Source organism: Perognathus longimembris, chromosome 13, assembly GCF_023159225.1.
Source record: "Perognathus longimembris pacificus isolate PPM17 chromosome 13, ASM2315922v1, whole genome shotgun sequence".
In the NCBI taxonomy this organism is placed as follows: Eukaryota; Metazoa; Chordata; class Mammalia; order Rodentia; family Heteromyidae; genus Perognathus; species Perognathus longimembris.
In genome coordinates, this window is record NC_063173.1 from 3,157,575 (window position 1) to 3,183,241 (window position 25,667).

The following is a 25,667-nucleotide window of genomic DNA, read 5'->3' on the forward strand; positions in this document are numbered from 1 at the left end:
TGGACAGATTCATGAGTGGAGATGACAGCTACATGCCTTGCTGTATGTCAGGCATTACTTCAATGTGCTCATTGCCACTCCTCAGAAAATCTTCAAGATAGCCATTACTACTGTGTTATTCTGATGATGGTAACACCAAGGCATGCAGACAGAGCTTATATAACTTGCCCGAGTCACCCATTGAAAAGGGCAGAGATGGGATTTGAACTCAGGAAATACAGCTTTTTTTTTTTTTTTAACCATTCTTCAGAGTTTTTTCCATTCTTCCCATAGGGGACATGAGCAGACTGTCCCAAACACACCATCATTTTAAAGACGAAGAGACAGTCTTAGAGACATGCTCACAGCTACACAGTAAGTTCTTGAGGTAGTTGGGTCCAGAACTTTGCTTTCCTGTCTTTCATTCTAGTTTGACTGCTGTTTCAACAAGTCAGACTTTCCCTCAAAGTGAAAGTTAAAACATCCCGGGCTAGGGACCAAGGAAAAGCTAAGAGATACTGAAGTTCAAGGCAGAACAGATGGACATAGGAGCACATTTCTTTTCCTGAATGGTTACTTCAGCTAGGATTCCCCTTAGAGATATTCCTGATCCTAAGAGGGGAAGACGCCGGATTTATAGACAGGATTGGGCTCAGAGCGCTCAGCGCCTGGGGTCTCATTTCTGACACAGAGGATTCCTTGAAGCAGTTCAACCCTCTCCTGGCCTGCACAGGTCTCGTGTCTCTCATTAGCATCTCAGGGTCGCCCTGCCAGGAAACTGGGAAGAGTGAAGGCCCTGTTCCTCCGAGCAAGAGGTGCTCAATGAATCCCCCATGTCTCTGACTCCCACCGCTGTGCCAGGCTGAATGGAAGATTGGCTCGGGAGCCCTGCTTGTGGGGGGACAGGTCTTTGGGAGGGAGCAGATGGCATTGGGAAGAGTCTGGATCCTGACATCTCTGAACAAGAATTATGGGACCACGAGTCACATGGCCAGGCATCCTAACTAGTCTGGAACCAACCTCTCCATCCATCTATCACCTGAGGATAATACCTTCCTTGTTTAGGATGGAACATATGTGAAACACTTGGCTTCATTTTGAAAAAAAAGAAGATAATAACAGGTTGATGCCATCCAAACGTTTTATCATAGAACTACTTTTTATTTTCCATAAGGAAAATCTCAAAGTTGTGATGTCTGAGAAAGATCAAGCGTCACCACGGATTGAGATCGACATTCTCAGAGTCTTCCCTGTCTTTTTCGTTTTCTTCCCCCAAAAGGCTTGGAGATTCATCTGGAGGGAATTCAGCTTGATCAGAGGACCATCAGCAATTAAGGAAGAGAAAGGAAATCAAGGAGAGGGGAGGAAAGCTGGGAGGAAGAGAAGAGGAAAAGCATGCTTTATTCTGTCATCATAGGGAGGGAAGTCGTATTTGTTCCTCAGTGACTGAGCGGGTCCGCACTTCATGGGCTCCAGACCAGTGGAGAAGTCGGAGCCGACACAGCGAATAGAAAGACCGAAAGGCATGTTTAAAAGGGATGCTTGTCCCCGTGAGAACCCAACGCTGGGATTCTGACTGAGTTCAGCAGTCAGGACAGTTGGGATCGGAAGGTAAAAACAAGAGAAGACAGTTGCTCGGGCCACCCTGGCGATGGCAAGCCAGGGGAAGGGCGGGACTCGTGACGTTGGGAGATGGCGTCACAGGCTTGGGTGACTCATAGGATGTGACAACGAAGGTTGATACCCGTGTTTCCGCCCGTAAACCCAGGGCGTAAAGAACAAGCATCTCCTCGCTCAGTGATCAGACCCAACAAGCTTCCCCCCATACCCTGTGCCCACAGCACGCATTAGCTACCCGGGGAGGGCAGAGCAGTGGGCCGCTGCTTCCCACCACATCCTGTGAGTAGTACAAAGGTCAGACGAGCGTGCGCAGACCTCGACAGGCAGGGAGAGCTGGGAAGCAGGAAACTGCTTGTGGTGAATTAATAATAGATGAGCTGGAGCCCCTCGGAACTACACGCCCGCTGGCGGCAGGAGCACTGGTAACCAGGAACGGAGCCTGAGCCTCGTCTCCTTCTCCCTTGACTACTGACAACCAAGGGGCGGCGTCCCAGCCCTTCCCGGTTCTGATCCTGACGCCCAGGGAGGGAGACCCTTGTTCAGGAATCACATCATGTTTAGGCTGCTGGGAGCACAGGGAAGAACACAGTCAGGACGGATTCCACCTGCAGGGGGGCAGGCCTGCTTCTGAGAACCAGATGAACACACTCCCTCCTTGCGCTAAGGGGCTAGGGACGAATTTTGCACCCGGAGATACTTGGACAACTTGTCCAAGGAACTGACTGGAGAATCACAGAACTGGGCTGAGGACGCAGGTAGGCTGGCCTCCATCTACGTGGCCCTCGCTGCCTCTTGTGGCCTTTTCCCAGGGTCAAGACAGGGGGACGAGGAAGGGAGGAAGAGGAGAGAGGCCCCGCGTTGATGGCCAAGGGCGTGGCAATGCATTGCTGTGTGCGTCTTTTCTGGGTCTAGGCCCTGCTGAGAACTCCGGACTCTACTCACTTGGTAGATGCAGTAGTTGTTCCTTTGCTTATGAACTACTTTCTGAGGACTTTCTAGGGCCAGACCCTGTGCTAGACTCACACAGGCCCTTACATAACCTGCACAAAGTCTTCCTTTCTGGGAAGCCCCATCCCTTCCTCTTCCTTGGGGCTCCAAACCAGCCTTCCGTTTTTTGGTCAGGATGGAATTTTCCAGTTGAAGAACAGAGGGCTTTGAGCAAGAAGAAAAAGAGGTCTGGGGCAAATAAGCCTGAGGCATGTTAGCATCCTTTCTACAGGCCTTCTCAGAGCACTTAGGGGACCGGTTACCCTGAGATCTACCGACAAGGATTCGGTGCAGTGGCTCTCAAAGCTCCTGACAATGAAACCCTCCCACTTTTTGTAGGGCTAGTATATTATGCGGACATTTTGTTGGGGACATTTTGTCATCAAGTAGGAACTACCGTCAGATTACGTTGGGGGTTGATCTAGAAGCATCTTTCTAACTCTGTATTGTCCTAGCACTGTTCTTAGTTCCTTCCTCTCTGGTTTTTATTTTTAATTGTTGTTGGTCTTGGGGCTTGAACTCAGGGCCTGGGTGTTATCCCTGAGCTCTTTTGCTCAAGGCTAGCTCTCTACCACTTTGAGCCACAGAGCTACTCCCAGGCTTTGAGATGAAAAGTCTCACAGACTTTCCCTGCCCGGGCTGGCTTCCAACCTCGATCCTCAGATCTCAGTCTCCCGAGTAGCTAGGATGGCAGGCGCGAGCCACCGGGACCCGGCTGCTTCCTCTCTGAATCCCTCTCTTCGGTTCCCCACCCAAAAGTGAGAGCGAAGGGGATGGGCCGCGGGCTCTCATTTTCTGCCTTTGACTCGTGGTAAGAGAGTCCTCGGACATTTTGACCCGGAATGTGTACGCTCAGTTACGCACAAGGGGAGTGCCACCTCGCCGAGCTCACCTCTGCAACCCGCGGTCCTTCCGCCTCTATTATCTGCAGTTAGGGACTTCCATTAAGGCAAGGCTTCAATAAGTACACGGAGGGTACCTGTCATTACCGAGCAGCCCGGTATGATTTTACAAGTTGAAACCACCTATCTGGCCAGCCCTAGATCATGAGATGGAATGACCCCAGAACCTGGGGTGCCCCTTCTTTCTCTCCTCTGCTTTTAGTCCCTCCCCTAATAGATAATCACTACCCAGACTTACAGCAGCATAGATGCGTGCGGCCTGGTTTTGTATTTGGTACGGTGAGCGGTGCTTTCGGTTGTGCGCTAGTGCAGCTTGTCAATGTTACTGTGTTCACATTTCCACGGCGAACGTACTGCACTAAGGAGGGGGGGAGACTAAGGAGGGGGGGCACCTGCGGCCCGCGGCCCTGTGTTTGGGCTCGTGTGTGTGTCCGCATCTCGTGGAGTTCCTGGTGAAGCGGAATGGCTGGCACGCCTGTGTTCTGCTGGACAAGGCTCTGGCAAGCCGTTCTCCAGTCATTATACGGGATCCCTTTAGCCAGCGCTGGGTGGGAGGGGCCTGGTGGCTCCTCCATTGGGGGAACCTTCCTAAGGTTTGCTTTAGCTCCTCTGAACGGGCACACCGTGGCGTTTCGTTGTAGTTGTAATTCGTGACTTCCTGAAGAGTAGTGGTGGTTTGTATGTGTATTGGCCAGTCTGAAATCCACTTTCGTGAAGTATTCTCTTCGTAGGGTTTGACTCTTTACCCATTTTTCTATGAGGTAGTTTGCCTTTGTTCATCTGTGAGGAGTGCTTCGTTTTCTTATTTGTACTTTGGAAAAGAAATCTGTTAAGTTCATGCAATACAAACATCCTCACCTACTCTACAGGTTACTGGGTCACCGTACCGCTTTAATAAATGATGATCTTGGACCAACAAATTATCTTCCTATCCTGCTGCTGATAATCATAACCCACAGTTTGCAAAAGACCACAGTACACAATTTCACAGTATTCCCTGGGCTTGGGGAGGCCTGGAAGGCACTAGGAGTGCGATGGGTGGAATAGAGGAGACCTACACCTCTGGGGCTATTGTCAGTAGCTATCTGGGGAGCAAAGGCTAGGCGGTTAGGTATATTTAACTAAAGACAACATTTTCCAGTTCTCCAAATTCAAGACTTGTCAGCCCCACAACGACTTGAAGGAGAAGACTCAGGAGAATAACCGAGGTATGGGAACACTCCTGGAATGAGTCCTTGTAGCAGAACCAGAGGGTCTTGTTTATACTGACTCTCCATCCACCAATGTACTCCGTCTTTGGGGAATGGTCTTGAAGAACTGAGATATCCCTAGAAGTTCTGTGTGTGTGTGTGTGTGTGTGTGTGTGTGTGTGTGTGTGTGTTGTGTTGATCCTGGGACTTGAAGGCAGGGCCTACATGCTGTCCTTGAGCTTTTGTGCTCAAGACTAGTGCTGTACCATTGAAGCCCCAGTTCTACTTCTGGCTTTGGCTGGTTAATTGGAGAGAAGAGTCTCAGACTTTCCTGCCTGGGTTGGCTTCCGACCATGATCCTCAGATCTCAGCCATCCAGTAGGTAGGATGACAGGCACGAGATACAAGTGCCTAGCTAGTTTAAAGGTTCTTTTTGTCTAACAGATTAAGATAACAGGCTCTATACTCTGACGAAGACATTGACTCAGGGAGAAGGCCTCTCCCACGATCTGGGCCCTTGCTTGGTGTAAAGAATAATTCCTGCAGCAGCGATACTCAGTAGAAATCATTGTAGGTGGGGACGAGAGGGAAATCCGGGAGAGGACAGGAGAAGAGGCGGCACTGTCCGAAAAGAAATGCACTCCGACTTATAAAGTGGTAACCCCACTATACATCACCGTAAATATCTTTTTTAAGAAAAGAGTAATTCCATGCAGGATTCTGCCTTTTCTTCCCAGTACCACTCCATAGACTGTAAGCTTCCGGGAGACAGGGACTGCGTAACTCTTGTCGAGGGTGATTAAAGTTGACACAGCCTGACATCAGGGCCTCCATCATCATCTCTGTGTTATGAACGGCTCTAACCAAAGGGCTGAAGATTTTTTTTTTAACGCTCAGACACACAGATGTGCACGCACACAAGGCACGTGCATGCAAAGACACATGACTTTTAGTAAAAAAAATAATCTGTGGGTTCATCCGCACGGAACCACTCCAAACTCTCCGGGCTTTCAAAGTGCTAACACAGCCCACAATAACGTGTCAGTAATACCAACAGTGCATCCGCTTACAAATCTTGTTCGCATTGGTTCTCTTACTTGATGCTCCCAATCAGACTTGTAAACACTTATCAACACGTGGCGACTTCGCAAGGGCTCCAGGCCAGGGGTCCAGAAAGCTCTTCCTTCCCAGGGATGATGGGCCTTAACCGGGACTGGAGATGTGACAGTGGCAAGGTCAGGTCTTAACAACCCATCCTTCCTTGTCAGAGGCTGAGGAAGTGACCTTTAACCTCATGGGATTTCTGGGATTGGGATAAGGGTTTATGGGAGGCGGAGGTGTTTCAACTACCTCGAGTAGGCATGCCCACATCTTCTCTTCTTCCCTTTTTGGCATCACGACCCCCACCTGGTGTCCTCTCTTCTAGCGAAAGGTAAGTCATTCCATCGACCTTAGAATAGTCCCAGGGCTTTCCGTGTATGGAACGTTACATGCATGCTAGGTACTAAGCGCTGTGCGTCCATCACCCCCCGCACATTGTCCCGTGCTTCCTTCCTCACGTGAAGGGAGAGCTACCAGGAGATGTGGCAAGTGACAGTGTCTGCCCTCCAGTTAACCAAACGTCTCTCTTCTCACGAGTCAGCCAAACAGAGGTGAAAGACATCTTTGGGGTCACCCAGCCCTGCCTGCCTCCCTCCTGTGCTCTGAGCTCAGAACAGCCACAGGGTCTTGTTAAGCACACAGTGAGAACAGCCCCTTCATCCACCGGGAGTAGCCCGGATGAGCTCCAGACTGGGGACTGGGTTCAGGAAGGCGCCTGCTGCCTCCTTGACGTTAGCCAGGGCAAGAGCCGCTCGGGATGGGAAGCCATGAGGTGTTAGAGAAAGAAGGTGTCACCGAGGGACACGATCTTGAGGGTCACCCCTCGCTCGGACTGCCTGGCAGAGAAGAAAGAGGTTTGGCAGGATGGGCGGAGGAGTAGATTTCAAGTCCGTCCTCAAATTCCCGAGGGCAGGGAGACATCAGCTTCTCCACCTGTCCTGCCATCAGGAAGCACCAGCCTCGGCTTCCCACTTTCCCCTGCCACCGGCCTTGGAAATGCATCAGAATCATTAGAGCAGTCATTTCACACTCCTGGCTCATTGTTCTTAGGGGAGAAAAAAACCCACACACCCTTTATTATAAAATAAATGGAGTCAAAAACCTACCTATTAGTGCGTATGTACGAGGTAGAGGGGAATAAAAAAAGAGAACCCGTAACATTAACTTAAATCATGAATACTCTCCGAAGTATAAAAAGAAAAAAAAAAAAAAAGCAACTCACTTTTCTTTAAATCTTCTTAAAAGGGTCTAAGAATAGTCCTTCAAATAATCCTTGAAGTATGCAATTTTAATTTGGACACATGGTAATTTCAGTCTACCTGTTGGAAGAGACAAGAGAGAAATCAGTCATTTTTTGATGAGGATTGCTATTCTGACAAGCAGCAGAGAAAATTCCAGCAGCTTGGGGGTGGGGCTGGCAGGGGGCGGGGCCGGCGGGGGGGCTGGGCCGTAGGAGCAGCAGCGTTAGCTTTGCACCAGGCTGAAGAGGAAGGGGCAGAAAGGGAGATGTAGAGCCAGCGCTCCACACAGACGGTATGAACAAGATGGAAGGCGAAAGGGAGGATAAGGGTATTTTTATTGTCGTTTTGTTTTGTTCAAGCTCTGGTCCTGAGGGTTGAATTCAGGGAGGCCCTGAGTGTTACCCCTGGACTTTTTTTTTTTTGCTTAAGGTTAGTTCTCCACCACCTGAGCCACAGCTCTGCTTCCAGCTACTCGCTGCTGTTGTTGTTTTGGAGATCCAAGTCTCAGACTTTCTTGCCTGGGCTGGCTTTGAACTGCGATCCTCAGATCTCAGACTCCTAAGTTGCTAGGATGACAGGCGTGAGCCACTGCTGCTTCCCATTCAGGGAGTCTTTTTAATTTTTTTTTTTTTTGCCAGTCTTAGGGCTTGAACTCAGGGCCTGGGCACTGTCCCTGGCTTCTTTTGCTCAAGGCTAGCACTCTGCCGCTTGAGCCACAGCGCCACTTCTGGCCATTTTCTGTATATGTGGTGCTGAGGAATCGAACCCAGGGCTTGGTGCATGCTAGGCAAGCGCTCTTACTGCTAAGTCACATTCCCAGCCCCAGGAGTTTTGTATCCTTTATGGGCCTCAAGCTTGCGAGGTGGGTGCTCTACCATTAAGCCATGACTCCCAGTCTGTTCTGCGCTGGTTATCTTTAAGATGGAGTCTTGCTTCCTGCCTGGGTTTGTGTCTCATGTTTGTTTCCTGCCGTAGCTGAGCGGAGGGAAGCACGCCACCGTGCCTAGGCTCTTCTATTGAGATGGAGTCTCCAAGGCCGCGCACCGTCTCCCGATCTTAGCCTCTCATGTAACTAGGGTCATAGGTCTGCCCAGCTACAGGCTGAGGAGATCTAAGGATCCAAGTTCGAAGCCAGCCTGGGCAGGAAAGCCTGTGAGATTCGTATCTCCAATGATCCACCAAACCAACCAACTAAGGAAACCAAACCCAAACAAAACCAAAACACATCGGAAGCGGAGCAGTGGCTCAAGTGGCATCCCCGAGCATAAGAGCAGGGACAGTGTCCAGGGTAAGCTCTGGTCTCAGGACAGACACAATAAGTAAATAGATAACCATCAATGAAATTTCCAGGCAGTGGTCACAATACGGAATCCATCACGCTGACGTGGAGGTAGGGTGGCGAAATGGGAGTGAGCTTTGGAGCTAGCTGTGTGCTACTTACAACTGCACAGCTCTGATCTGCCTTACGTATTTATGTTGTTCTTTAATTGGATACTTGGTCCATTCATTTGTTTGCAGCCCTTCTCTTTTTCTAATATAAGCACGGGAGGTCATAAATTTTCTGAGTGCTGTCTTGGCTGCGTTCCATATTTTTGACATTTAATATGTCTTTCATTATTCATTTGTAAGTATTTATAATTTCTATTATCACTTCTTTGTGACCCATGAGTGAGTTAGGAGTGTTCTTGTAAATATCTTTCAACGTGGGGTCTTCTTTCTCGTTTTTGTTTTTTTTTTTTTTTTACAAAACTCATCTTTCTGTGGTCGATTCAGCTTAATTGCATTGTGGTAGGAGATTGTGGTCTGGAGGTCCTGGATTCCGTGAGATTTATGGGGACATGTTTTATGACCGAAGATGGAGTCAATTTCTGCAAATGTTCCCAGTGTACTCTCTGGCGGGCGGGTGTGATCTTGGGCTACTTTCTCTGAAACCTCTCTGCCTCTCCCTTTCACCTGTAGAAAGCATTTGAGCAACACACCTTAGTTCCCATCCTGCCACTGACCAGTTTACACTTAGCGACACGGATACTGTCCTGACAGAAACAGAGAACAAACCCGAAAGACGAGGGCCAAAGCAGACTGCCTCTTGCTTATAATGATATCTACCAAAATATCCTTCCTTCATAAGGCACCTGGAAGTTTCCAGATGATGACCTGTCATTTTGTCTTAAGTGTGTGCAGTATCACTAGGCAGGTAGAAGCAAAGACCCCTACCAAGGAGTGACATTTACTAGACACTCAGAAAGTACAGTTACCCAGTCTGCCCTCAGCACCAGAACCCAGGACCCCTCTCTTCCTTGACTCCTTGCTCTCTTCTTGCTCACCCCTGATATATCTTACTGTCCCTGGGATCCATTCTCCTCATTACCTATAATACTGCTGCCATTTCTTACTTTACTCCAAGATTGCTTCGTCCCAAGATTGTTACATCCCTACCATTTTAAAGGGACAACTGGAGGAGGTAAGTTCAGATGAAATCTCCTCGTCGAGTCTCGTCGAGTGTGACTCTGGAACGAGTCTGGGGGTAGAGGGGAGGCGGTGGGTGCCAGGGAACCTCGTTTGGAGGGAGCTCACGTGTATGCTTACCATACGGCCTGGGGTATGGGTTTCGAAACGTAGAGAAGCACTGTGATCATCTCGGCTCCAATATTCTCCATCTTACAAATGTCCTTCCTATGACCTTGTCCCCATCCCATCCAAAGCCCTCCTCGCCTCAGAATTTTCCCCAAAGAACTGTCTATACCACGATTCCTTCCCCATCACTGTGGTGCGGTCTTTACGGCCACCCTGACCCCCCCAACCCCCCCCCCCCGCAGAATGTTTCCTGTCGGTCGACAAAGATGACGTCACCGCAGATGCCAGCCTGTGTACCGCCAGCCCCTTCTGACGCTTCTCCTTTGCCTCCGAAGGCTTTTCCCGCCTCATCCTTAGATCCCGTGGTCGGAATCGACATCGCTACAAGCTAATTCACATCGCATCCGTAGAATGACAACCCTCAACTGCAGTGTATTCAGCGCATGCCAAGCGGGTGTTGAAGATGATCTTATTTCTATTCACCTTCACGATCGCAACCCTAGGGGAGGGGGTCACGCACCTCTCCACTGTACAGATGGGAAAGTAGAAGCTTCGGAAAGTTGCGAGTGCACTTGCACCCCGTGACCATCCTAGACTAGCCTCTAGGCATCTCCACCCCAGCGAGCCCCGTGTGCATTAGCTGCCCTCCGAAGGGAGGGCATCTCTCCATGCTGTACGCTGGGAAAGCTACTCGTTGTTTATGGCTCCGCTGAAATGTTGCCTTCCCATAAAGCTCTTCTCATGTCCAGTCAGGGTTTCCACTCCCCCACCCTCCGTGTGCAAGGCGGCGAATGATGGGTGACATCCATCACTCATCCAGCCCATACCCGTCTACCCACCCAGGAGGCGCTACACGGACACAGTAGCCTATCTATCCAGGGTCAGGTACCAGCAGCGCTCGAACAAAAGAACTGCTCTAAAGGAATGTTTTAAACGCTTACCCTTTGGGGGGAAAACCCTACCGTCAACACGGAGGGAACGGCGTGAGCTCTCACAGTGCCCGGAGCAGGGCGGGGGGGGGGGCTCTGCCTGGCACCGGTGACGGTGTCAAGGTCAAGGGCAACCATCCATGTGCTCTCTCCCTAGGACAGTTTCCAAGGTTACTAAAGCAGTTCCCTCTGATTCCCATTCCCCAACCCCCCACGTGTTCCGATCCTATTTGCACATCAAGCCTGGCGCAAATACTTCTGCATCCTTGAAATATTCTGATTTTTTTTTTCTCCCTTACGAGGTGTGAGTGAACTAGGCCCGTGCCCCCCCCCCCAAAATATCAGTGCTAGCTCTGCTGGTGCTTGGCGTCTTATCATTCACAGCTGCACCTGCACTTCAGGACGATCCCCACACAGCCATTTCGGGCAGTATCTTCCCTTCTATTCCCTTTGGGGCTCAAGGTCGTGCTCAGTTCACCTTGTGAAACCTAGTGCCGGAGACACACAGGGATCAGCGAGTGACAGAAACTCGACGGGATGGCCTTGCACAGCGGCGGTCATCCACATGTCACTCATCAAGCCGGATAGGACGTACGTGGGGGGTGCCAAGTCAACGCGGCGTCTCCTGTCCTCTCTCCACCCTCCGAAGAGATGATGAGCGGAAGAGGGGGCAACGTGTCCCCCAGCGCCAGGGTCCTGAGAGCCTGAGCTCTGTGGCTCTCACACACACATGCTTAAACAACGAGTAGCTTGAGATCCTCGGGCTTTCGAAGCCCGTGCGTAGACACATACCCGTGTGAAGATAGACAAGTCCTTCCGGAACGACCCCAGTCCCGTCCCGTTTACGTGGGAGGCCCAGGGGGCCGGAGGAGCCGCCACCCCCACGGCACGGGGGTCAAGGAGGCTGTGCGGATGTGTTCGCCCGTCGCCTTCTAGACTTGCAAATGAAGCCTCTAGGAAACCGAGTGCTTTCTGAATCACTAAAAATAAACGCCCAGAAACTTCATCTAGCTGGATCATGCTGCAATTTACAGCGTCGAGAAATTCGCACGGTATAATTAGCAAACGGATTACAATAATTTATTTTTGGCTTAAAAGCTCAAATGCTCACGACCTTCCCGCGGAATGACAAATAAAGGCTGGGAGGCGGCCGCGTTCCCCTGTCCCTTTCCAGGGGCACGAGGGTAAGGCTGGCGGGCTTCCATCTGCTGACGTCTGGTGGACATCAGACTCGCCGAGACGCGCTGCAACTCGGGGCTCCCAGGGAAGTCTGACTGCTGGGCTGAAGCCCCGGGTAGGGTCCGTGTTCCTCCTTTTGTGACCAGGAAGATGTCCAAAATGACTCTACCAACACGGAGAGACGCTCAAGGGTATACACCATAGAAGAAAAGAGACAGACCCATCTTAAATGAACTAGAAAGAAGGGTCTGCACTGAAATAAACATGCCATCGTTCCGTTCCACAGGAGATTTCCCCCCTGCACGTGCTGGGCACATTTCCGGGATGGCTCTCTCTTCCTCGCCTCAGCAGAGCAAACGTGTGTGTGATGTCTCTAAGCGCCGATCAAAGGGCGGTACCGAGCGAGGCACTGTCCTGCAGCTAGAAGCAGACAGGACTGAGGTCAGAGAGGACCTGCGTTCAGATTTGGCTTGTTACACGGGCTATGCAAGAGCGTGAGTCCTTCCAGCCCCCGTAAAAACGTTTCTATCCTGAATAAGTACCTCACAAACTCGTTATCAGACGCGAAGCCCGCCGTCCCTCCAGCCAGCTCCTAAGCAGGATGCCCTTGGCTTTGGGCTTCCTTCTCAGTGGCCTTAGTGAGTCATTCGTTTGGGGGAGAACGCGAGCGTCCTGGCCCGTTAAGCCGCAACACGCACCGCAGGCCTTTCTGCCTTGACAGGTGCATCTGTTTCCCGACCCCAAACGGCGGGTGTGAAAAGCAATGCACAGACGGAGTGTGTTCCCCGCTTCACACCCACCGGGGGCCTCGCGTCGCTCTTCGGTAATCCTGGAGTTTCCCTCCCTGGCCTCGTCTCCCCGGGCTGCTCCTGGTCCCTGAGCCTCATCCACCCCAGTCTGCAGCTGGACGCTTCCAGGTGAGGTGCAATGCTGGGGGAGCCCCACCCCCCTCGCCCCGGCTCAGCGTCCCCTAGATTCACCCCGGGGAAGGCTTCCTTGGGGGTCCCTGGCTTAAGCATTACCCAAGCGAAAGGCTGTCTCCCTGCAAGTCCACAGCAGCAGGGATCCAGAGAAGAGGAAGAGTCGGGATGGAGGGCTGAGGGCAGAGGGGGCTTGGCTATTTAATAGAGCCTGCCGGTGGCTTACTTGGGGCTCCTGCCTCTCAGCTTATTTCTGGGGCCAAGCTCTTGGCTTCAATCTTTTTTCTTTTTTGGTGTAAAATAGATGGTTAACCATTAAGATGTAAAATGTAGCTGTCACAGTCCAAAGAACAACAGACAAGTTAATATAGGCACTTAAGAATGCTATTTCCTCATATTAACCCCAGAGCAATGGGCAGTCCATCAAGACAGACAACGGAGGGGCCCGGAAACTGGCCATTTTGCTCCTTTAGTAATATGTGATGTTTAAACCATATTTGACGATTGTTTCCAAGTAGAGCTTGATAGTTTGCCTTTCCCCCCTCCTTCCTTCGCTCCTTTCTTCCACCCTCCTACCTTTCTCTTCTTCTTCTCTTTTCTCCTCTCTTCTTCATTCCTACTCTGACATCTGCAGATGCAGATCTAGTTACACTTAGGGTTCCCCAGGCCCCTCTTCCCCTTTCCCTCTACCATTCCCTCTACCTTCCAGCCACAACCCATCCATCCTACTTACACGTGGCCTGCCACATAGCTTATTTAACTCTGAAAGTGTTCCAATGACACAGGTGCGCTTCATTCTTAGACGTGTCAACCTAGCGGACCTTGTCGGGCAGAAGCGAAGGGCAACTGTGCTCACTTGTCCCCAACCTAGGCCAGGGGGTGGCAATGGGTAGGCTCTAGAGAGATGGGCCAGGGCTGGCAGAGGCTATGAGTCAGCCTGGGCAGTCTTGTCCTTCACTCTCCGCTGCCCCATGGGGGAGCCCTGGAGAGGCAAGTTGAAGAGTACGTCATTGACAAGACTCTCCCAGCCCCCCAGCAGGTTGTGGGTGTTGTCTCCTTGGTCACTGTCACCCTCATCATCTCCTGAGTAGTCCCTTCTTGTCCTTGAAGGTTCAGTACAAGGTCACCTTCTCCTGCAAATCTGCCTCATCCTCTGGCTGACTCAAGAACCTCCCATGCAGCCCACCTTGCTGGCGTGACTGTTAACTCTGCGCGACGGTCTGTGAACACCTCCAAGTGATGTCTACAGGGAATGTCTGCCTGCACAGGGCGCGGAGGTACAAGGAAGAAAGAGTGGACGCATTGAAGTGGCAGACTTTGAAGTCAGGCCCCACTTTACCACGTGAACCCCACTTTACCACGTGAACCCCACTTTACCACATGAACCTGAGATAAGCAGGCCCTGTGAGCAGACCCAGGACAAACCCATTAGGGCCCAGTTGGTCTAGAACTCTAACCGCTGGGAATGCTTAACTCTGACCACCCCTAGAATGCCTTGAGCCCTGAGCCAATCAGATTTGTACCTGTGTCCTAATCTTGCTTGCTTGAACACCTGACTGTTGTAACTTTGTTTTTTGCCTTTATAAGCTCTGTGTAATCGCAGCTGGGGGCTGCCTCCTAACTTCCGCTGTGTCGGTGGGTAGGACGAGGCCCGGGCTGCGGCCCCGCTTGAATAAAGTCTTGCCTTGCTTTTGCATTTGGGACCGTCTGAGTCTCGGTGGTCTTCTTGGTGGTGGTCTCGTGACTTGGCACAACAGCATGAGTCCATCTCTGCATCAACTCTGCCTGGCTCCAGGAAGAAGTGAAGGAAGCACCAAGATCAAATATGCCCCCCGAGGAGTTCAGAGTCAGGGGAATGACAGCCACCGGGTATTTAAAAAACACCATGAGGGCCAAGATACCAGGATCTGGTTGAGGGCTTGCCTGGGATGGGGCCTCTCTTTCTGGTCTTCCCGAGGATCAGGGGATGCTTCTTGAACAAGAAGGACTTGGAGGGGCTGAAGGGGACGCATCCCAGTGAAGGATATGGAAGCTGGAGAAGTCAGAGTCCGAGGTGGCCAGCGAAGGGCAGAGTGAGAAGGTACCGACTCCAGGCATTGACTGGGAATTACCAATCTGTTTCCCCGATGACACTCCCTCTCCTTCACCTATAAAAGCGGAAGGGTGGAGTGGACCGTCCTGGAGGGCCGCTCCAGCTCCGGGGTCTCGTGAGGCCAGGTTGTAACTGCCGGCTGTAGCAGGATCATCGGGGACGACATTGTCTTGTTCAGATGCGAATGCACAGGTCTCTTCTCACCCAGGAGCCAGCAGTCGTGTGCTGCAGGCCAGGCCAGGCCTGGGCGTCACCGCCGACCCCCACAGACCCGCCTTCTCCAGGGGCCTGTTCCCATGCACGGCTCTCTGCTCCCTGGGTTGTGCGCTAATACAAGATCGGCAGCTTAAGGTGAGCCACGACCTCTTTTTCCCTTCTCTACTCCCTTGCTTTCTTCTTTACTTTTCTCCTTCTTCTTTTTTGGTGCTGGTTCTGGGGCTTGAACTCAGAGCCCGGATGCTGTCCCTGAGCCTTTGTGCTCAAGGCTAGCACTCGACCACGGGAGCCACAGCTCCACTTCTAGCTGCGTGGTGGATCGTTAGAAAGACCAGGGACTTACAGTCTTTCCTGCCTGGGCTGGCTTTGCATCGTGATCGCCAGATCTCAGCCTCCTGAGTGGCTGGAATTACAGGGATGAGCCACTGGCACCCGGCTTCTCTTTTGAATGTTTATTGGACAAATGTGCACAAAATCCCTACACTCTTGCTGGTTCTGTGCTCCGTGTGCCGCCAGGTCAGCACTGGGGCAGTACTGGAATTCACTGGGAGACTCCTGACCCCTTGATCACACACCGCACGCTCGGCAAGTGGTAACTCGCCTGACTGGGAGGCACTGGATGGCGGTGAGGATGAGGTTTGTACTCCTGGAGTCGATTCCACACCCACCTCACTGAAGCTTCCCAACACCTGAGTCTGAGCTCAGGGCCTTGCAATCGCCAGGCTGGCGTCCTATCCCTTGAGCCGTGCCTTCCGCCCTTTTCGTATTGGTGATTCTTGAGACAGTCTTGTTTTATGCCAGGTGGGCCTTGATCATGATCCTGCTAGTTATTCCTCCCATCGAGCTGGGCGAACGGGTGTGAGCCACCGTGCCCATGGGTCAAGATGAATTTCATGGTCGAGCTGGCTTTGAACCAACCATGACTCCCCAGAGATTTCTACTTCGCAAGTAGATAGGAATACCTGCTTGGGCCACTGAGCTCTAGGATCCTGTTCTTAGAGGGGATAATGGAGGTTCAAAGATACTGAGTGACTTGTCTCCGGATCACATAGCCAGGAGCGAGGAGGTTGTCCTGGACTCCCTCATTCTCTGACCCTCAATTTAGAACCCAATTGAAATAGACCCAGTCCACAGAGAAGCCATTGCACGAGTCCCCAACGGAGGGAGACACGCTCGCGTGCGTGACCACCTCCACACAACCATCTTCCCACCGTCCCAAGTCACCCCGGCCTGGGGGAGCTGCTCTGTACACTGCCCAGCTCTATCCACCTGCCCGTGGTGGCGTAGATACCCATCATCCTCGGGCCATGGCCAGCAGGAGCCTCGCACTCTCTTCCTCCACCCTGGAGGCCGTGGGAACCCCGGCTTCAAGAATACGGAGCGAGAAGGTGGCGTCACCTTGCCGCTCACGTATGAAGTGCGGATTGCATGTCGCAGGCGCCAACCCTACGAAGTCCATCCTGTGCCCTGTCTCTAGGTTCCAGTGCTTCATGGGAAACCAGACCCATGAATACCATAAGGAAAAGCAGCAGCGTGCTTAGGATACTTCATCACCGTTTTATAAACAGAGAAAATAAAGAGAGAATAGCTCATCCTAGATATGATATTGTTTCTAGATTCATTATTATTCCTGTGCACTGTCCCTGAGCTTCTGTTTTCGCTCAGGGCTAGCGCTCTACCACTCCAGCCACAGTTCCACTTCTTGCCTTCTCTTTTCTCTTCTTTCGGTGTTGAATTGGAGACAAGAGTCTCATCGACTTTCCTGCCCGCGCTGGTTTTGAACCGGGATCCTCAAGCTTTTCAGTAGCTAGGATCACAGGCGGTGAGCCACGGGCACTCGGCTCCAATTGTGTTATTCCTAGGCTTGTCGCCACTCCTTTGCCTCTGTTTCCCCAGGCAAGTAATCGTGGGACTGGAGTGAGCCAGATCCTTGTAACACTTCCCCAGTTCTCACGAGCTCGAGCTGTACTCTCCTCCCAGTCTGCCCGCCTTGGGGCTTCCATGGGGAGACTCTGCCCTGGAGCCTCCAGCTGGAACAACCTCCAGTCGGCCCGTAGTTTCACTCCTGCCGTCAAGTGATAGAGCGAGTGGTTCTGCTCTCGCTCGTGCACTGAGATCCGTTCATTTCCTCACTGCTTCATCCACCCGTTCACTTATTTCCCCCCATTTTCTCATCCTTTATTTAAAAAAAAAATCATGTATTCACTCATCTAATCTCCTCCTAGCGTCTGTACTTAGCCATTTGCTTACTCATTCTTGGATCCACTTTTGCCTGCTCGTTCATTCATTCATGCATTCATTCATTCCCACCGCAGTGGTCCACCACGGCCACGCACCCCCTCCATTTTCCATCCACACCCAACTCCCTAGCACAGCGTTCAAGCAGGAAGCAGAGTCTTCCCTCCTGGCTGGGCCCGTCAGCCCTCACTCCCAGAACATCCTCTTCCCCACGAGCATCCAACTTGCTCAAGTGCGCAGGCATGTCTCCTGGTGTGCAGGGATATGCTCTCCACTCAGGAACAGATGTTCCTCTAATGACTGTTTTGACTTTCACTCCCTCATGCCAGAACATTCTTTCCATAAACTCCTCTAGCGTGCGGGAAGGCAACCAGGCAGAATGGGCTGAGCGTGCAGCGCCTCGGGGTTTAGATTCCTGGACAGGGTGTATTGCTGGCAGTCAAAGGGCTCAGGGGACTTGGAAGGCTTCCCTACCCTGGGGCTCAGTGACCTGGGGTCCAGGGCTGAGCTGGAGACGGGGCAGCTCGAGAACAGCACTACGCAGGGGGAGGCTGCCTCCTTATGGGAAAGGGAGCATGGCCAGCCGGAGCTTGGGTTACCTCCGTGGACGGGGGCATAGTCAGAGGAGGACACGGAGGCTTGTGGCCAGCCTGGACTTTGTCAGCGATGTCCTGGCAAAAGCTGGTGAGAATCACTTTCTGCCCATTCATGGGTGGTCAGCGTGACCTGCAGTCAGTCCCTCCAGCTTTCAGTGACACACAGAATTCCCCAAATACGGCTGGTCGCGTGACCTTTGAAGACTACGTTTCCCAGCATCCCTTGCAATGAGCTACACCATTCTCTTCTAAGTCCTGGCCGGTAAGTGAGAGCAGATTTGTTCTGTACCACTTCTTGACTGTGCCCTTGGAAGGAAGCTGGGGTTTAAGGGTGTATTCTAGAACACAGAAGAACAAGACAGAAGTAGCCTTGGTGTCTAGGAACCTTGAGGAACAGAACTTCTTTGTTCTCCAGCTGGGATTTTATGTTGTGCTTGGGTTACAGTGAGTCTGCAAACAAATGATACCACACAACAGCTTGCCAGCATCTACCGCTATCTGCCATCCAGGGAAGAACCTGCTTTGCCTGCATTGTGCTTCCTGGTGAAGACACTTCCTCTGGAGGATGCTTTTCTCTTTTTGTCCTCCCTTCCTTCCTCATGTAGTTTTCTTTTATAGTTGGACTTTGTCCATGTGGAATCTCAGAACGGTACCTTACTGGCAAACATGGTCTTTGCAGATGTAAGGATTGAGGTAAGATCGAACTTGGTATCCAATAGGAGGGTCAAAGGGCTCACGAGGACTCAGAGGTGAAGCTGTGGGTGAAGGTAAAGGTGGAGATAGAAACGCTACATCTACCAATCAAAGAGCACCAAGAGTCTTTGGCAGCCATAAGAAGCTGGGAGAAACCCAGGACCAACAGTGCTCACTGAGCCTCTGGGTAGATTGCAACTCATTTGGAATGGAGGGCAATTAAATAGCATTATTTTCTGATTCCTCTGAAACCCCTCTATGTATTTCATATAAGCTTTACTTGCTCTTCTTCCTCTGCTCGAGGGCTCCCAGCCTCATCCCTGGGTGAAGACAGCTTGTTTTAGCCAGGAAAAGCTGCCTGCTAACTTGGGGTGGGGGGGGGACCCACGGAGAAGACAGAATTCCCTACCCACCCTGCTGCACAGAAGTCTGAGAGGGAAAATGTAGGAGAGCGCGCAGAGAGGCAAAGGGGAGGGACACGATCGAACGCTTCCTGCAGCCCAGACGCGGGGCCAGGTGCTCTGCTTGATGTCACCTCTCCTCTTTACCTGACTCCTGAGCTACAAACCCATGCTCACAGAGGTAGAGAGTGGAACTCTCTTGCTCAGAACTCAGAGGCGGGAAACACCAAAGCATCCAAGTCTGCCCAGCTTCTCCTTGACCTCGATTTCGCTGCGGATTGGGAGGTCCAGAGAATCCCGGCAAGGCCAGAAGGGACTAGAGTCAGCGCAATCGCACCGCGCATTTCAGCAGTTGGGCGCCCACAGTGGCGGTCCTGATGCCGAAGCCCCCGAAGGGCCCTTGCCACCTGGACCGGGAGCCTCTTAGCTTAGAGTACACTGGGGTGAGAGGCAGAGATGACCATTAAGATGGAGTCTGCCTGTGCTGGCTTTGAACCCAGAACCTCCCAATCTCTGGCCTCTGGAGTAGCTAGGGTTACACAGGCCAGTCACTGGCCCTGGGCCTGCTACTTCAGTAGCGTACGCTTCATCAACCCTGTTGTCTCCTGCATTTCATTCCTGAGGGAACTGAGGCACGGAGGGGTTAGTGTTACCAGTGAGTGGCGGGCATCGTGCTAACTTGGTCTGGGTCAAGTGTGTGGCCGGGGAGTAAGAATGGCTGGGGAGGTCAGTTACATCGTCCCTGGGCGGTGAATTTCAGAACAGGCTTTTGAGGAAGGAATAGGAGTTTTCCAGGCAGAAAACAGGCGAGGCCGTGTCGGGAAGTTCCAGACAGAAAAGGAAAATGAGAAGAGAAGAAAGAAGCATCGCCAGGGGTTGCGAGGCGGCGGCAGGCCGAAAGGAATCCCCGACGGCTCCGTGCAGCTACGTGCACATCAGACTGGGAAGCGGGAGCCTGGGGTGCGGCGGGGAAGCCGGGGCCCAGCCCTTGGCGGCTGGCGAACGCCCGGCCCGCACGCGGGGACTGTGTACTCATCCATTAAACAAACAACAGGGCTTATTTGTGGCGCGGGGGAAAAGGAGTTCCCGACGGTAGTTCAGAATTGTCACCAGAGCCCCGGGCTCCCTTTTTACAGTCCAGCTCCGTCATCCTTAACATCCTCCTCACGGGGGCAACATGGCTGCCACACCTCCAGGCGCTTGATGCGAGTTCACAGCAGGGAGGCCGGAAGAAGGGGTCACATGGGCTCCCGGTAATCGAAGCGGCTGACATGATCGTGTGACACATGGGGACGCCCCGGAGGGCCGGAGGCAGGGATGTTATGACTGCCATGAATTAAACACTAACTCCGCGTCTGGGGAGGAGAGGCTCGGCGCTTCGTACATCTCCCCTCAGCCGACTCTCCGAACGAGCCAGGGGTGCAGCCATGGCATCTTCCCAAAGGCGAGGGCCGGCAAGGTGCGGGGTTCCGTGCCCTGCGGCCTCGGGACCGAGCGAGGAAGGAGGGCAGAGGGAGCCTGGAGGACCCGCGGTCCCAGCGTCCTCACGGCTGTGGCTCTGGGTGGCCTGGCGGCCGGCAGGCCCGGCTCCTCCCTGCTGCGCAGTGGAAGGGACCACTCCCTAATCTACCAGTGGATCTGGGATGACCGACTCATGTCCTTTGGCCTAGGACTCGCTTCGTGTGAAAGCCAACAGTCCAACAACACGCCAGTCACCCATCTGGCTTCAGGCGAGCGGAAACTAGCTGGCCACCTGGGCCGACTTCTGGGGCGTGACCGAGTCCAACCAGGATTCATCTAGATCTGCAGAGCTTCCTCCCAGGCCCCCCAATGCCCTCCCGTGGCCCCCAGCAGCCCCACAGACCAGGAAGTGGTGCCCAGACCCGAGCAGGTCCCACGGGGAAGGCACGACTCCGGGATGGCAAGGAAGCGGCTCCCCATCCCAGAGCCAGCGTTGGAGTGCGGATCTGGGGCTCGAATCCTTCCCCTTCCACCCACCAGGCTGCCTCGTTCGCATCAGGACATCTGTGCCGCTGTAACTCAAGCTCCCCCAGAGATGGTTAATTGAACAAATCTCTGGTCATGCTCAGGCTCTTTGAGACGGTTTCCTTTACAAGATCCCGTGTCAGGCCGTGTAACGGGATGCCTGTCCTGAAGGGTGATGAGACCAATACTCAACCGCAGGCCAGCGCCAAGTCCACCGCGGTCAGAGACCAGGGCCAAGGCAGCTGTCTGTCAGAGCGGCCTGGTGCAACGCGGGCTCCCAGCGCCCCGAGGCTGAAAGCCAGGGCCGGAGCGAGGAAGTGAAAGATGACAGGGTCTCGGTCCTAATTCTGACAGACACCAGCTGCAGGCCTTGGGCGAGTCCCTCTCCTTCTCTGGTAGACTGGTGTCGATTAGTTGATGAAAACCCGGGCCATTCCCTGGGAGTTCTTGGAGGGCAGGACATGGCCCGTTCAACTTGGAATCTTATGCTTTATGCACATGTACCTATTAAACACAGCAGGGCAGGATAGGCGGCATGGAGAAGGCTTGTGTTTTGTTTTTTTTTTTTTTCTTTTCTTCAGTGCCTGGTACTGGGGTTTGAACTCAGGACCTGGGTGCTGTCCTTGAGCTGTCCAAGGCTAGCATTTTAACACTTGAGCCACAGCTCCACTTTCAGCTTTTTGGTGGTTAACTGAAGATTAAGAACGTCACAGATTTTCCTGCCCAGGCCAGCTTCACCACTCCCCTCAGATCTCAGCCTCCTGAGTAGCTAGGATTGCAGGCATGAGCCACCGACACCTGGTCCCGGTGACATTGTCCTGCGGAACCCGTCGGTTCACGGAGCTTTGCCGGAGCAGCCCTAGGACAGTAACACAGGAAGGCACTCCGGGAGACCTTTTATGTGGTTGCACAAGCTTCTTCTTCAGTTCTAAGACAAGTTGGAAAGAGGCAAACAGGGAGAAGACCACAAGAAAAGTATAAGGACGGTGCAAAGCCCCCGGTCGGGTGGAGGCTCGAACTCAGGGCCCCAAGCCTGTTCAGCAGTGCTCTACCGCTTGAGCCAGGCTAGCAGCCTGCAGCCTGTTGCTGTTTTTTTTCTACTGGTTATTTTTGAAGTAAAGTTGAGGACTTTACTGCCTAGGCTGGCTTCGCACAGTGATCCCGAGTGACCAGGATGACGAGCATGAGCCACTGGTAGCACGCTTGATTTTTACTTTTACTCATTTTGTAGTCTTGGAGCTTGAACTCAGGGCGAGCACTCGACCACCTGAGCCACGCCTCCGTGCCTCAGGTCAGTTTAAACTTGACTCAGGCAATAAAGGACTGGCGCTCCAGTCCTTTGACTCTGTGTCAGGCCAAGAACCACTGCTCCCTTCCGTCTCCCTTTTGCTTCTAGTACTGGGAACCGAATCTAAGTGTTACATTCTAGTGTTCTGCTCCTTGAGCGCCGCCCCAAGCCCATTTGTTTTCTTATTTTGTTTTTGAGAGAAGGTCTTACTAACTCTTCCCAGGGCGGCCTGGAACTCACGACCCTCCTGCCTCTGCCTCCCCAGTAGCTGAGATTAAAACCCTGTGTCATTGTGCCTGGTTCACGCTGTCTCCTCTTACCCAGCGACCTACATAATCAAGGTAGGAGCGGCTGTAGAGGAGAGGTACAGCTGAGATTAGAACGTGGAGCGCTACAAACATCTGTCTCCCGATACCATCACCCCACACCCAGCAAACACACAGAGCGGCTCCCTTCGCGTGAGACGCGGCAGCCTCCGTGAGCGTCATGGCATGTTTAGACATCCTCAGGAAGGGACGGTGGTGCGAACGCGGATATTTCCATTTTTTCCACACGTTATTTTGAGAGTCAGGACAAGGGAGGAGGATTTTCTTCCAAGGCGATAGGGAGAGGCAGGGTGGAAGTTAGCCTTGAAAACAGCTCTATGGAGGGAGGGAAGCAGGTGACTAGCACATTAACCATTAGGGTCCCTTTAATGGAGAAGCCCCAAAGCCCAGTAAGTGGGATGTTTTAGACATTCATCACGACTAGGAGGAGGGCTGGAGAGAGGAGGGGGGGAGGAGGACGCGGCCACATCGCACGCACGGAAGAGGAACGGAACCCGAAAGAATCGCGCGAGCTCACGAGCAAAGAAGACTGGGCTTCTAGACGTCCCAATGCACTTTTCCAACCGTTCCCTCCGAGCTCAACGTTCTTTCAACCAGAGCAGCCAAGTACTTGATCATCCAAAGCCGGTCATGGGCGGGGGGGGCGGGGCGGTGTGAGCAGAAGCATTCCTAATCATTGTGTGGGATCACGATGTGTAAGCCAGCATGGCCAGAGGCAAAGCAGGGGTGTAGAGGCAGCCCCAGCCCCCCCAGAGTCTCCAAAAGGGCTTGGCTAACGATGGATCCCATCCTTCATTCATTCACCCAGTTATTCCAAGGAGTCCCCAAACTCTTCCACACTGGCTTTGTCTCCGTCCTTTGGGGTTCTCAAGTAACAATACAGTCAAGTCTCTTTTCTTCACAGATCGTTCATGCCCAGTAGATCTGCCAGTTGTATCCATCGCCGTCCAGCCGGGCCCTGATTCTGTGCTAGCCCCGTACACTTCCACACTACCTCCCGCCTCCCTGTACCCTCTCTTCTCACCCTTCCCTCCCAACCTATGCTGCAAGAATCACAGCGAGTACTCTCTCAAAAATGCACCTCTGCTTGCGGTTTTCCCGGTTTCGTCTCTTTTAGAGGCTCTCTCCTGCATCAAGCGCATCGCCTTATTGCAACCTTCCATGGTTAGCTCCATGACAACCTGTTACAGAAATGAATGAGAACATCCACACTATCCCGTGGGTTCGGATCCGATGGGTTCGCCTTTCAGCTTCCGTGCTACCCACGCCTCACCTTTTAATAGGAAGTTCCACGAGAAAGGAGCCCCCCCTGGTGTGTCTCTACGCCACGGTCACAGGCATTATGATGAGTTACATCAGTGGGAAGCTGCCGAAGGGGGAATTGAACACGCTCAGTTGTACAGACAGCAACATTTTCTTGGCCACCGCCAAGGTCTGGCTCTTTCTCTGCTCCGTCCAGCATTAGCTCGGGCCAGATGGGTCAGCCTGTCTAATGGTGAATCTGATCACCATGCGATCTCAGCTCTCACAAACTAAGTTATTCACCCTCAACAATCCACAGGATATTTTGGCTCCCATCTGCCACCCTTTGTCTACTCCTCCACACATCCAAACTCACGAGGAGAGACAGGGTGCTACTTATGTCCCTTCAAAGACCTCAAACATGCCTTGGGGAATCTGAGGAGCTCACTGCATAAACAGAGCGCGGGTAACAAGGGCCAATCTGGGACTGGAGAGATGAGCACTTGAACAGTGCAGTTGTCGCCTGAGCAGGCATTGGGTGGGACTCAGTAAAATCTGAAGTGCAAATTTAGCAGCCGCATTTAGCCCAGAAGAATGTCTTCAGGAATGAATCACACAGGGAATGTTGTCACGTGAACAACGATGCAGAGTTAAGACGAGCAAAGGGTGGCTAGAGAGTCTCCTTTATGTTTTATGTTGATGAAAACAGATTGCCTTTTTGGAGAAATAGAAAGCCCAAACAAAAGCATCATTTATCCAAGGAATGGAGAGGCCTTTCCACTGACATCACATCAAATTACACTGGTACGCTCTTTAACCCTCCTTTCCCTGCTTCCCGCCTCCTTACCAACTTGGTAAAAGCAAAAGGAGTTTGCGTAAGGATCTAAGTTACATAAGATCAATGTGGTTTACCCCACGCTCAACCTCAGTTTGTCTTCCTTTGTCTGCATGTGTGTGGGTTAGGTCTGGTGAAAACCTTCACTCTGCTGGGAGGGGCTTATGGCAGGTGGCAAAAGTGAACCCTGGTTCATGAACGGCGGGGAGGGGGGGGCGGGGATGCGTAGGAAGCACAGTGCCTTGTGTCTACACCCTTCCACCCCAGTGGAAAGACTGTGGGGGGATTTTCATTTCATCCCATCATTGTCTTTCTATGCAACCCATCTTTTCACTTGGTCATCAGACTTGGATTGAAAAGGAAACGGTCCCCTCCACTCCCTCCTTCCCCTCTTCTTCCCTTTCCTCGTCCTCTTGGGCCTTGAGATCAGGGCTTGGCTTTTACACTCAAGGCTGGCATTCTGCCACTTTACATACACCTCCACTCCTGGCATTTTGCTGGCTAGGTGGAGATAAGAGTCTCCTGAACTTTTCTACCCAGGCTGGCCTCCAACCTCAGTCATCAGATTTCACTCCCCTGAGCAGCTAGGATTATAGGTGTGAGACTGGATTGCAAGCCCTGGGCTGCCATCTTCCTTTTGATTGCTCAGTTTCAATCCCCTCCTCCCACCCCCCTTTTCAGCCTATTCTTCATCCAGAAAGACTACTCTTTAATCTGTGGGTCAAGTAACTCCCAGGGGCTACTGGCTTGGCTCAGCCAAGGAGAGGCTTTGGAAGGAAGATGACATTAAGAATATTTATTTCCTTGATGCCCTCCCTGCTAGGCTGAGTTCCTCCTGTCTTGAGCAAGCATTGCTTTTTTTGCTCCAGCTAAAACACAGGTAGCTCTTTCCCAGGGATAGCCACTGGCTTCTCCCTTTGCCCATCAACCTGAGAGCCAAAACTCCTAACTACTACCGCTTCCTGTGGCTTCACCAACCTTAGGGGTTATCCTCATTCCTTGCTCAATTCTCCCCAATTGCATCTTCTGGCAAGATAGTTCTTTATTGCTAGGACTTGGATTAATGGACTGTATCTCTATATCAGCAGATGCCCATGTCTGTCTCCACTGGACTTGAAGCAGAGCTTGAGTT

At 52.3% G+C, this 25,667-nt stretch overlaps 1 protein-coding gene across 3 annotated transcripts in view; it reads right to left on the reverse strand.

Annotated features, from left to right (window-relative positions):
- Tenm4 (teneurin transmembrane protein 4) overlaps window positions 1-25,667 on the reverse strand; it is a 567,737-nt gene that overhangs the window by 415,212 nt on the left and 126,858 nt on the right. For all 3 annotated transcript variants that reach the window (XM_048361201.1, XM_048361200.1, XM_048361199.1), the window contains exon 3: window positions 7,002-7,098. The gene's annotated coding sequence lies outside the window, so the exon portion shown is untranslated. The remainder of the gene's footprint in view (window positions 1-7,001; window positions 7,099-25,667) is intronic.